At 44.1% G+C, this 12,304-nt stretch overlaps 1 pseudogene across 2 annotated transcripts in view; it reads left to right on the forward strand.

The window, feature by feature from the left end:
• LOC144768059 (epidermal differentiation-specific protein pseudogene) overlaps positions 1-11,085 on the forward strand; it is a 265,150-nt pseudogene extending 254,065 nt beyond the window's left edge. The window contains exons 3-4 of one of the 2 annotated variants that reach the window (XR_013598455.1): positions 3,206-3,296; positions 8,505-11,085. The product of XR_013598455.1 is annotated as an epidermal differentiation-specific protein pseudogene, transcript variant X1 (transcript). Of the gene's footprint in view, positions 1-2,274; positions 3,297-8,504 lie in introns of those variants that run through there. The other variant, XR_013598456.1, reaches the window with a different exon arrangement.
• Positions 11,086-12,304: the final 1,219 nt, after the last annotated feature.

Here is a 12,304-nt window from a genome sequence, read left to right on the forward strand (position 1 = left end):
CATTTCCATCTGTAGCCATTTATGATGCTCTTGTTTGTCTCTTGTGGGATTGTGATCTCATGCAAGGCCGGACTGGCCATACCGGGTAAGAGGCGTACCCCCAGGAAACTGAAAGGGTATAACCAGCAGTTGGTGGGCAACAATAGAAACTGTCAAAATTATTCTGGTGATTAACGTACTTGCTAGGGAGGGATGGGAGTTTTGACTCATCTAAGGTAGCGCAGAGAGTTAATATGCCTCCTGCAAAGAACATGTACCATGCATATCAAGGAAAAGCATAGTATGTGCATAGCTAGTGGTTTAATGCTTTTGTTACAGAGATTCTTTTGTTACTATGCAGCTCATAAGTTACAATCATAATCTAGCACATTGAGCTATGAACTGCCATCAAAGAGCTGCATGCAAATTGCATGGTACAAGTTAGAATGTTATGTTTTTTCCCAGTCTTTCATTATCCTGATGTTGCAAAAAAAGGTATGTTTGGGTAGAAATTAATTCGTATTAATAAAGTCACCTTAACCACTGTGTGATGTTCTGAGTTTGTTCTTCTCCAGAGCAAGCACTTTAAAAAAGTGCTTACCTGTATGGAATACATGTGAATCCTACACTTTGTTGTCTCCTTTGCCTTATGCCACATTTTCTATATACTGATTTATACACATATAATTTGTTGTCTCTGTATGTGTGTGCTGTAAAGTGCTCCATCACCCTACATTTGTATGAGAGGTGCTATAAAACAAAGTAAATACTGAGAGAGGGTCTATGGAGAGATGAGAGGCGCCTTTGGAGGATGATAGTTAGGGAATCATTGACAAGCCCCAACAAAGATTGTCATATTCTGGTGCACAGTACAGTCAGCATTTATTATGTTTCAAAAGATAATGCTATTGAATTTATAATGATAAATGTTATATAGAATAAACCATTATCTCCCATTTTTTTGGGGGGGGGCTCCCAAAGCCCGCTTTTTTAGTGGTCAGGCTCGCTCACTGTCCTCGCTATGCACCGTATAGGGGCTGGTCGTAAACAATTTGCCAGGGATGCTTTGGGTTCCCAGTCTGGCCCTGATCTCCTCTATCATCATCATGGTTCTTTCTGTGACAGCACCCTATGACTGAACAAATTAGGCCAGTTGTTGCCACTTGTTGCACTGTGCCAGTTTGATATAAAAACTCACTTATTTACTAGGTCTGAACTGGAGCTCAAGTGCGCTCTAACCGTTTATTGTATCCCTGGGCTTAGTTCGCGAAGTAGCGCTACGCGAAGCTACGCGAAGCTACGCGAAGTGCACTTCGCACTACTCGAACTTCACGTAGTACTACGCGAGCTGCGTAGTAGCATGTTCGCACTGTGCAAGATGCATTTTCAATGATTGCACAGTGCGAACAAGCATCCGGCTCTGTACAATCATTGAAAACGTCATCTTGCACAGTGCGAGCTGTAGTTTTCTGCCGCTCGAGTAGATTTTTACTCGAGCGACAGCTTTCTCAACGCGAACTGGTAGTTTCTCATCGCGAGCGGTCGCGAGCATGCACGACCACTCGCAATGAGAAACCTGACCTACCCGCATTGAGAGTCTCGCGGGATGTCATTTTGCTTGCTCGCAGTCGCGAACATGACGTTGAGGACCGCGAACAAGCAAAAAATGACCGCTGCACTACGTGTGTTCGCACTGTGCTACGTGCAGCTCGCGTAGTGCGAAGTTGCGCAAACTTCGCAAACTACGCGAGCGTAGCGTAGTGCTTCGCCCAGGGTTAGTTTATTGGCATATGCAGCCATGCCTGGACACAGGGGTTGTGCACAGGACAGTTTGATTGGAGTAATTAACAGTGACTGAAATTAATTAAAGGATCCAACCCATGATTATTTTATTTCCTTCAGTGCAAGATGCTAAGGGCCTTATTGCAAGTTTTGTGGTCCATGAACCGCCATGCGGCCGTTCATCTCATCTGTCCGATTGCCATAATACAAGATGGGTGGATTGCTATTGCAAAGGCTGTGGTTGCACCTCTGACACTGCCAGCATACCTCCGACTGCCCGGGTTTAGGGTCGGGAAAAGCTGCTGCCATAGAGTGGTACAGAGGATTTTCACTGCCGTCCGTCTTACAAGTTGGCTCTCCAACAAGCCATTTGCGGCGGTCAGACTGTCAGCTTTGAGTTCGAGGAACAAGAGTATTAAGGATGCATACGCATCCAGCTCCTGTTCTACCCATCAGAGTTTGACGTCGATTCGTTCTATAGGCCCCCCCTTCTCAGCAGCATCTTTACCCCAAGAATATTTCCCTTTTTGCTGCGAAATACAAGTAAGTCCATTTTGTACCATATACCCATTGCCTGGACTCGCCACATATGGGCCGAACTCTGGTAACGGTTAGGCGGTGTTTTTTCACGTGTCATGTACATTCAACACATGTAGTCAAAATGTACACACAGACATCAATAGATACTGAAAACCATTGTCCACTGCCACAAGACTGACGCAGCCACACTGCGGGCGCCACCACCAACTCATGATACTGAGGTTGAAAGACCCCCAGTGCTGCGGTCTCCTGGTGGCTGCAGCCACAGTGTTAGGGCTGTCTGACTGCCAAACTCATAACCAGGCCCGAAGTGCCACAAGAATGCCCATACGTGGGTCCCAAACTCACTGTGCTACAGGAAGCAAGCTGCACCTCACTGAAGAGATCCAACTAGGGTGAAACCGTTCTTGACTTGCTTTTGTTTTGAGAGGACTTGGCTTGGCAGTTCAGGTTAAACTGTTCTTAGTAGAGTGGGATGAAGGCCGATTTGCATGTGGGTTGGTCCAGACTGAGGTAGCATATTGTGCATAAAATGATGGAATGCATATGGCCAAAATCATTACAAGTGGCTAAGATGAATTCAAGCATCCCACCATCACTTTGTTGTTCCCTTCTGATCTTGACATAAGCCATGAGCACTCTCTGTACAACAGATCAAATTTGCAATGTCTCATGGTTTGGAAATTTTTGGCCAAATTATTGAGACATAGTTACTTCTATATCATTTAGTACCATTAGACTAGTTTCAATGAGGTAAATATTTCTCTGTTTCCCTCATAAACATTCTAAAACTGGCAGCAGGACCTGGGGGCTTCTGCCATGGGACTGTTGGTTTAACATATACGATGTACATAAACTATCTTAAAATTTAGATTTGATTACATTGCTTTTCTTCTCCTTATAGATCCATCCACAATTGTCAGCTGTCCAGTGTAAAAACCACCAGGAGTCCTCGGGAAGCCACTTAAGTCATTTGCAAACCATCTTGTGGAGAGGTAAGTGTGATAGCTTTAGGTCCTTGTGTCATAGGTTCCCTATTAGGAAGCAAATACTCAGGGAGGGTTGAGGACTAAAAGGGCCATGGCTTCCATGCTGACTGCCTAAGTCTCACTAGAGGACCAGCTCTGGTGAGACTTGAGAGAAAGTGTTGTTGAATCTTCCAGATCTCAACTGAGATAATGTTGTTGTACTGCAATAATTCCTATTTTTCATGAGTTGATTGCCAAAGGATGGTTATTATTTTTGTTTTCAAGTTGCACGGTTTGTTGCTTCTTGTTTCATGTGTGGGCAGACCTTCAAGTGCGAAGCTTTGCTTCACGTTGTTAATGAACTCACCATTAGAAACGGATTACACACTAACACTACATTGCTGATGCCATTTATGTACATTAGGCTGGATGCCTGACACTACCTTACCCAGATGACCCAGGGTGAGATGGTTCCTGTCTGTACCCCAAAGCCCTAGTGACGGTACCAAGGATACACAGAGCAAGAATGGGCGCCCGCTCCTTCAGATACCTGGCAGCAAAGTCATGGAATACCCTACCGATGGCCCTAAGAATAGAGCCATATGGAAGCAGATTCCGCAAGCAATTGAAAACCTGGCTATTTGAAAACAGGCTAACAGCAATTACCAGGTAGAACAATATCCCCTGCTAGGTTAGCAAGTGACAACATAACTTCTCATAACACGTTCCGATGTCTCAGCGTTGGTGTAACCAAGCGCTTTACAAATGGAATAAATAAATGCTCTAGGTTTGTCTGATGGCCTGGTTTATTAAGATGTAACTGGCAGAACTGCTTTGTAAGTTAAAGGGTATGACTCTGTGTCGTCAGATTCCAGGATCTGCCCTCTCAACCATATCTTTTCCAGTTTATTAAATACTGCAGCAACGACTAGACAACCTTAGATTCTTACATTGAAAGCACCTCATAGTGCATGTCATACACCATAGGTCAGTTTCCATGCTAACATGCATCAGCAGGAATGCTAGCCATGTTCCAGGTTCCAAAGCTTTTACAAGGACTGCTTTCATTTATGTCCACTCTTCTGTTTTAAACACTGTAGATTCCTGAGAAAGCGCATGCTTGATATTGCTAGAATTTTAAGAAGATGTGTGACTTGCTTGTCTATCCCATGATGTCAGATAGACTGGTGAGGATTGCTGGGTGTCAGTAGTCGTGTAGCTGAATTGGTTGAAGTCTTTCCTAATGAATGTAAGGTTGGAGTTGGAGTGGGAAAGGAATCAACTAAACTTGTAAAGGTCCAATACTGGTGCTTCCAGTATCATGTCTGTGCCCAACCCTCTTTAATAACCACTTTCAGACTCTCCACCAGCTACTGTTTAACCTGAGAATCAGTTTTAAAAACCTATACTGGTGACATTCAAATGTTGATTTGTATGTCAGATTATAAATAAAAACACATATGTCTTGAAATGTATATCAATGTCTAAATATTGTTAACAAAAATAATGGTCCATTGATTGTAAATTTTCCACAACTAATGAATCTTACCTGAGACGATAAGTGAATTTTAAATGGAAGAATGTAGGTCAATGTGGACATGAAGAAGATGCTTCTGGCCACATGCACTAATGTGGAGCTCTTATGACTGGAGATTTGTGATTGCTCGTGTGTTGATGATGATGTACCTTTTGGTGAGGTATGAAGGAATGATGTCTAGGATGATATCATAAATCTGGAGGTCCGACACTGCTTGAAGGAGGGTGTGTGGTACACTATGTGGCATGCTGGTATCAGAGGCAGCACGTGGGAATGGATCAAGCATTTCCTACAAGACAGATCCTTTCAAGTCCTGCAACAGCCCTTTCAGTCGGAAATCCATCCCCTGTTACAAGGGGTGCCACCCATTTCTGCTCCTAACCCACCATTATTTAACGGTTATATGCACCCACTAGCAGGCATAGTCCTGAAACATGAAGCTGGTGTCATATGCTGACACTCAGCTGATCATCACGTTAGAGCAGAAGGTCGGAGAGTATGAGAGGAGTGGAGAGAGACAGGGAGAAGGCATGAGGGAAGAGAGTTACTTGGAAGGTAAGGAGGGTTGGGGTAAAGGAGAGTTAAGCTGTGGCTGGAGAGGGATAATAATAATAATAATAATAACCAGCATTTTTAAAGTGTGCAGCTACCTCAGGTGAGGTGTCTCAGCGCTGGGGGCCTTCTGGAAGATTAAGCTAGCTATTGCCCAGAATCACATGGTGCTGGGCTTATCTGCCGCCGGCGATCGAACCATGAGCCCCCGTGTTCCACAGTCAGCCACTCTGGCCACTACACCACACCCATAGTATGATGTGAAGATATATAATAGAATGCAAGGAGGGAACAGTAGAAGAAGAAGCATGGTTGTAAGGAAATTACCACTATGAAAAGTGAAATCCCATGCAGCAACATTTTGAAAATTAGAGATGTTTCCCTGCAGAGTGACAATGAAGATCTGGAATACCTGTGGGAGAAATGTGAAGAGAGAAGGTCCAGGTTCCCAAAACCACTAGCTAGTCATAGCTGATGAGGTGATCCAGTAGCGGCGCAGGTGCAACGCCCTAAGAGAAGCAATTTTCCCAAACTGCGAGCTAACAATAGTCCATACGGAACAGGAGACTTAGGGCCTAATTGTGAGTCTGGCAGTCGGAGGACCATTAGACTCGCTGGGGCACGGTGGTGGTTTTCAGCCGCCGTATTGCAACTTTGGCAGTCGGACTGCCATAGCACTGCCACTACTGCCGCCCCCTGGTGGTGAGGGGTTCACAATATGCAGCTGCGGCACCACCATGCATATTACGGGTTTAAGGACAGCCAGCGGTGTCTCAGAGGTTCTTCCTTCTTGATACTGGAGGCAGTTATTAAACAAAGAGGGTTCTACAGGCCCATTTGTTCCCCATGCAATGGCATCCCTGTACGCATGCACCCCCGGGTACAGCACGGAACATGCTGTGGTGGTCCTGTGGCAGTACGTTTCTAAGGCATACAAATGTGCATTCGAAAGGTACCGCCACGCCACTTGCCAGATCTTGAAAAACCCGTAATCTTGCGGGCAGCCCTGTTGTGCTGTCCTAGAGTGGGGCGGTGGCATCGCTGCCGGCACCAGAACCACCAAACCGGTAATCGGGCCCTCAGACTCAACAAACTAGAAGGCACAGATCTCCAAACTCACTAGTTATTTAGTGTTAATGGATACCTGCACAGACGCAGTTTCAGTGCAACCCATTGAAAGGTGCAGCTCCTCCAAGACAAAAAGTAAATATAATTTGTGAGTACCACCCAGTTGTAGTGTATGTGCATCAAATTGAAAGGTCAAGCTTTCCACATTCAGGAAGAGCATAAGTGTAATCCACTAATGGTAAAATGCAATTGTTAAGGCCAACATATTATAGCAGTGCAATAACACTAACTACAATCAGCCAATAAGGCCCACTAGTATAACAGAAATGGCAATAGTATGGGAGTATGTGAGATATTGTTCCAGGTGTATGTGCACCTCAAGGTCATCCCTTTAATTAAGTTACAGACAAAAAATCTGAATCCAATAAAGTATTTAGTTGCCATTGGATACGGTTCTATGATGGCATGGCAGAGGGAATTGTATTCTCTCTCTGTGTAAGGTAAACACTTAGGGTGAAACTTCATCCATACAGAGTCAACTACTCTGCATAGGACCAACATATTAAATTAATTTGTGCAAATGACAGAGAAGCAGGTCACAAGTCTCCTGAGCAGAAAAAAAAACATATTGGGAGACAGTCAGACGTGATTACATCAAGAGAAGGATGGCACAGTGATACAGCAAGATGACATCTGATCCTACACATACTACAGGATATTAGTGTGCCAATGAGGTCTGGAATATCTCCAGATTTGAAAAAACTATTTTTCCTAGACTGAACATCAGGTAACATTCGGCTAAAATACCTGAATCAGGTTTTGCCATTGTTTGGCTAGATTCTACTCTGCAAAGTGCCTTGGGTCTGCAGACTATAGAACTTACATTTTTTGCAAACATTCTTTGCCAACCCAAGATTGATATACTAGTTTTTCAAAGTGGAAAATGTGGCCTCTTTCTATCTGCCACACTGAAACAGAGAATGTTTATTTAAAATTATTTTATTTTGTGTAACTTGTAAAAGTACATTTACTGCAGAGGAAATTGATATTAACCTCTATTGTGCTTCTATCATTATTAATTGTCAACATCGTTGCTGTTAAAGTGTAACAGGCAAGGTTTCTGGTTCATCAGTTGATTTACTCACACCAATTAGGTATGGGCTATCTACAAGATTAATACACCCTAAAAATGTGGCAGAGCAAACTGCTTTATCTGTGGTACCTCTAAACTATTGGTAAACAAAGCTCTTAGGGCCAGATGTAGGTCACCAATTACCGGTCGGTAACGGCCGATTTCGGCCGTTACCGACCGGTAATTCGTTTTCGAGATGTAGGGGCCATTATTTTACAGATTCGGTAAATTTACCGAAACGGTAAATTTACCGAATCTGTAAAATACCGAATCGGTAATTTTACCGATTCGGTAAAACCCAGATGTAGGTAGCACTGTTTACAGTGCTACAGGCCTTCAGAATTCGGTATTTTACCACCCAATCCAATTGGGTGGTAAAATGCCGAATTCAGGTGTGCATGCACATCTGTGCATGCACACCTGTGCCATGTGGCACACAGACATGCCCTAAGGGCATGTCTGTGTGCCACATGGCACACATGCCTGTATTTGGGGTGCTAGAGGGTGTTAAAGTGACACCCCCTGCACCCTTGCTGGAATCGGTATTTACCGAATCTATAAATACCAATTCGGTAATGCCCATTGATTCCTATGGGCTTCAATGCCCGTAGGAATCAATGGGCATTACCGAATCGGTATTTACAGAATCGGTAAATACCGAATCTTAACGATTCGGTATTTACCGATTCTGAAATACCTACATCTCCCCCCTCTATTTTACCACTTCTTAAATACCGAATCGGTATGATTCGGTATTTAGGAAGTGGTAAAATAAAATTACCTACATCTGGCCCTTAGTCTTGAAAGCTAATTTTCAAACACAGGATCAGAATGTAACAGTTTTGGTGATAAAAGCTGATCTTTGAGTGTAGATGAATCACTGCTGTGAATTTGCGCGAAACCCTACTTGATGTTTCTCCACTGTTTCTTTTGTTTCTAATTACAGGGTCAAATAAGAGAACTCGTTTGAGATTCTGAAGCTTACGACCATGAACACAATTACTGTCTATGAACACAGCAACTTCCGAGGACTCTCTAAGACATTTACTTCAGATGTTCCAAATCTGGCATATGAAAACTTCAATGACTGCATCTCATCTGTGAAGATTGTCGGCCAGCCCTGGGTCCTTTACCAGCATATTCACTATGGGGGACAATGCGTAGTCCTAGAGGAGGGAGAACACCCAGGGAGTACCATGAATGACGCAGTATCTTCTCTGAGGCTGATCACTGAGGACCTGAGCAATCCAATGATCACAGTCTATGAGCATATCAATGGAGGGGGTAAGGCGCTAGTGCTGACTGCGGAGTCCAATCTCGCGTTTGGAATCATGCATGATAATATATCCTCCCACAGAGTCCAGAGTGGAGCTTGGGCTCTGTACGAGCATATAAATAGAGGTGGAAGGTGCATTGTAGCCAGGGCTGGTGAATATTTGGCAAATTACGGTTCTATTGGTTTCAATGATCAAGTCTCCCATGTGTATCCTCTGCGCGCTGGAAAGTCGTCTGTGACAGCCACGATTCTGTGGGACCAGAAAAGGGTAGAGAATGAAAGGAACTATGAGATAGAGCCGTTTTATTACAAAAATCAAACAAACATAGAGCAGGAGTTCACTGCTTCCACTTCCAGAGAGTTTGAAAAATGTGTCTCCCATAGCTTTGAATTCAGCAATGCGACAACACTCACGGTGGGTGCCTCATTTACCTTGAAAGGAGTAGTCGATATTAATACAGAGTTGTCCAACACCTTCACCGTGACGAAAGGGCAGACTGACTCATCCACCACGAGGAAAAATTCAAAGTTGGAAACGAAAGTGAAGGCTCCACCACGGTCAAATGTGACTGTTCATTTCATGTCCAGGGAGGTCACAATTGTAGTGCCAGTGGAGCTGAAAATCGTCCAGGGCGGTACAACTCGGACCGAAATTGGAACATACCGATGTAAATCTGGCACAGAAACCTACATTGATGTGCAGAGCATCCCCATAGGTTAATCTCAATGGGATCCACACTATATTGTATTGTATTGTATTGTATCTATGCTTGTATAGCGCTACTGCCACCCTAAGGGTTTCCTGGGGCTTCAGATATCAGAGCACTTGATCAGCTTGATGGTGAACAGAAGGATGGAGCGTTCTCCTTAGCGCACATGCCTTGCCATTGGTTTGCTCTTCAAAAATCACCCTTAGGCAGGAGACAGTTGTTATGCACCCAACCCTCATTCCAAGCCATCAAAGGTGTGCCTCCTTTAGTGGAATGACGAATTATAAAACCACACCTTAATCACAACCAATGCCATATTTGCACTTGATACTTGCAGTTATTCCTACTTAGTGCTCATCATGTTTCCCCAAAGCGCAGAACCAGATCCATTATCTGACAGACCCCAGGATGTCACAGAGGCATCAAGGAGACCAAGGAGTGAGTGTAGCCTGCATAACTACAACAAAAGCTGTAGTGTGATTGGCAATGTTTAGGTCTGCTGCTCCTTTTATATCTGTAGGGAATGTCCTATTGAGACAGGTCACTTCCTGTCAATGGTTTATTAGTGTCTGTCTGCAGACAACAATGCTTCCAGCACTGCTGCACCAAGCCTGGCCATTGAGGTTGAGTACTACACCAGCTCCTGTTTTTTGTTGTTGTCTGCTTCTTGCAAATGGCAAACTGTTATCTTCCCATTGGGTGTCAAGCTGCAGCAATACCTATTTTCTCCAGAACACAGGAGATTACCACATTGTGAATAGCAAGTTAGGTATCTGTAATCCAAATATCTCAGTTTGGACTCCTGTAGAAATCAAACTAAATCATTCACCGCTGGCTGTCATTGCTGCACCTGTAGACATTTGTAGGGCCACTTTTATGATAAGTATTGACCCACTGAATTGTGCCACGCTTTCATAACTAATGGGACAGTGCAGATGTCTGACAATGGTGTACACCTTGAAGCATTGGCAGTGGCTAATTTACCAGAGCAGTCACTATTTGGTTCTAAAACACTGCATGGCCAGACATTAAAAAGCTAAAAAACACATTCACTTATTTCAAATGTTTATGGTTGTAATGGTAAACACATGTACTAAATGAATCTGAACATATAATCCCAAAATACATGTTTATGTTCAAGGTTTCAATGGGTGAATGGAGGGTGCAGGCTTCATTTGCATCATTATTGTGCAGCAGTATACATTAATTCAGATATATTTGTGTGCAGGTCTACTGCCAACACTGAATTTCCTTTTCTGTTTACTTTTTAATATTTACTTTCATTATACTGCATCCTAAGCTGGCATATGAAGTGGGTCTGTGTGGGTCTTATTTTAAATCTAGTCAATGAACACAAATCACCGATTTGTAAACATCCTACTACTACAGTGAAGATAGGTAAAGAGTACTAATGTAATAATTCGGTATTCATTGTTGGTTTTGCTTTACTACAATAGGCAAAGGAGGTCAATGATTAGGGTTTGGTTTCCTGTATGTTATTTTGTTATGTCTTACGACTAAATAAACCTCGGTTATGAGCAGTTCTGGTGTGCATGTGTCTCTTCTTTTATTTTGCATTGAAGACCTTCTCTGCCCACAACATTTACAAAGACATGTCTTAGAGAGGAGAGTTTGAAGAGCACAGTCTCGATGACTAAAGCTTCCAAGCAACAGTGACTGTCTAAGAGAAGGAATATGGGGCCAGATGTAGGAAGGCTATTACCGGTCGGTAACAGCCGAAATTAACGAATTTCGGCCATTACTGACCGGTAATAGGCTTTTCTGATGTAGGGGCGAAATTAAAGATTCGGTAATTTACTGAATCGGTAATTTTAAGGAATCGGTAAATTACCGATTTCTTAAATACCGATTCGGTAAATTACCGAATTCCTAATGTAGGGAGCACTTAAATGAGTGCTTATCCCATGTTAGGATTCGTTATTTACCACCAACTACAAGTTGGTGGTAAATACCGAAAACACCCCAAAAAGCAATTTAATGCAAATTGCTTCAGTGCCATATTGCAGACATACATGCCCTTAGGGCATGTATGTCTGCAACATGTGCACCCATACACAATTGAGGGGTGCAACAGGGTGTCAAAGTGACTCCCTGCCACCCTTCAATGTTTTCCCCCTTTTACCGAATCGGTATTTACCGATTCGGTAATTGACATTCATTCCTATGGGCCTCCAGGCCCATAGGAACAACATCAGATAGCATGTCCGTCACGTTACTAGTAGAGTAGCCCTCAATCAGACCCTAAGGAGCCCATTATGATGGCGGGCGGATTGCCCCCGCCAGGCTGGCGTTGGCCACCGCCAGCCTGGCGGGGGCAATCCGCCCGCCATCCACTCTCGTTTCCCCCCGCCATATTAGTATGGCGGGGGGACCTCGGCGGACGGAAAGACCATCCGCCGCTTTTCCGCCCCGGTCGCCTTGCGGCCAGGGTGGAAAAGGAATAATATGGTGGCGGTGTCTAGCAGACACCGCCAGCCATATTATCATGGGCATTTTTCAATGCCTTTCCGTGGCGGCAATGCCGCCACGGAAAAGCAGGCGGACTTCACTCTGGGGGCCCCCTGCGGGCCCCCAGATTGAAGGAGAGTAGGGGGGTGCACATGGGGGGGTACCTGTGGTACCCCCCTGCATTTGCATAAATGTAAAAGTGCTTTTTAAGCATTGTGGCGGGCGGTGCTGAGAGCACTGCCCGCCACAATGTTTAACATGCAGGATGTGCCCGCCACTGTGGCGGGCACA

This window comes from Lissotriton helveticus, chromosome 7 (genome assembly GCF_964261635.1).
Source record: "Lissotriton helveticus chromosome 7, aLisHel1.1, whole genome shotgun sequence".
NCBI classification, from domain to species: domain Eukaryota; kingdom Metazoa; phylum Chordata; class Amphibia; order Caudata; family Salamandridae; genus Lissotriton; species Lissotriton helveticus.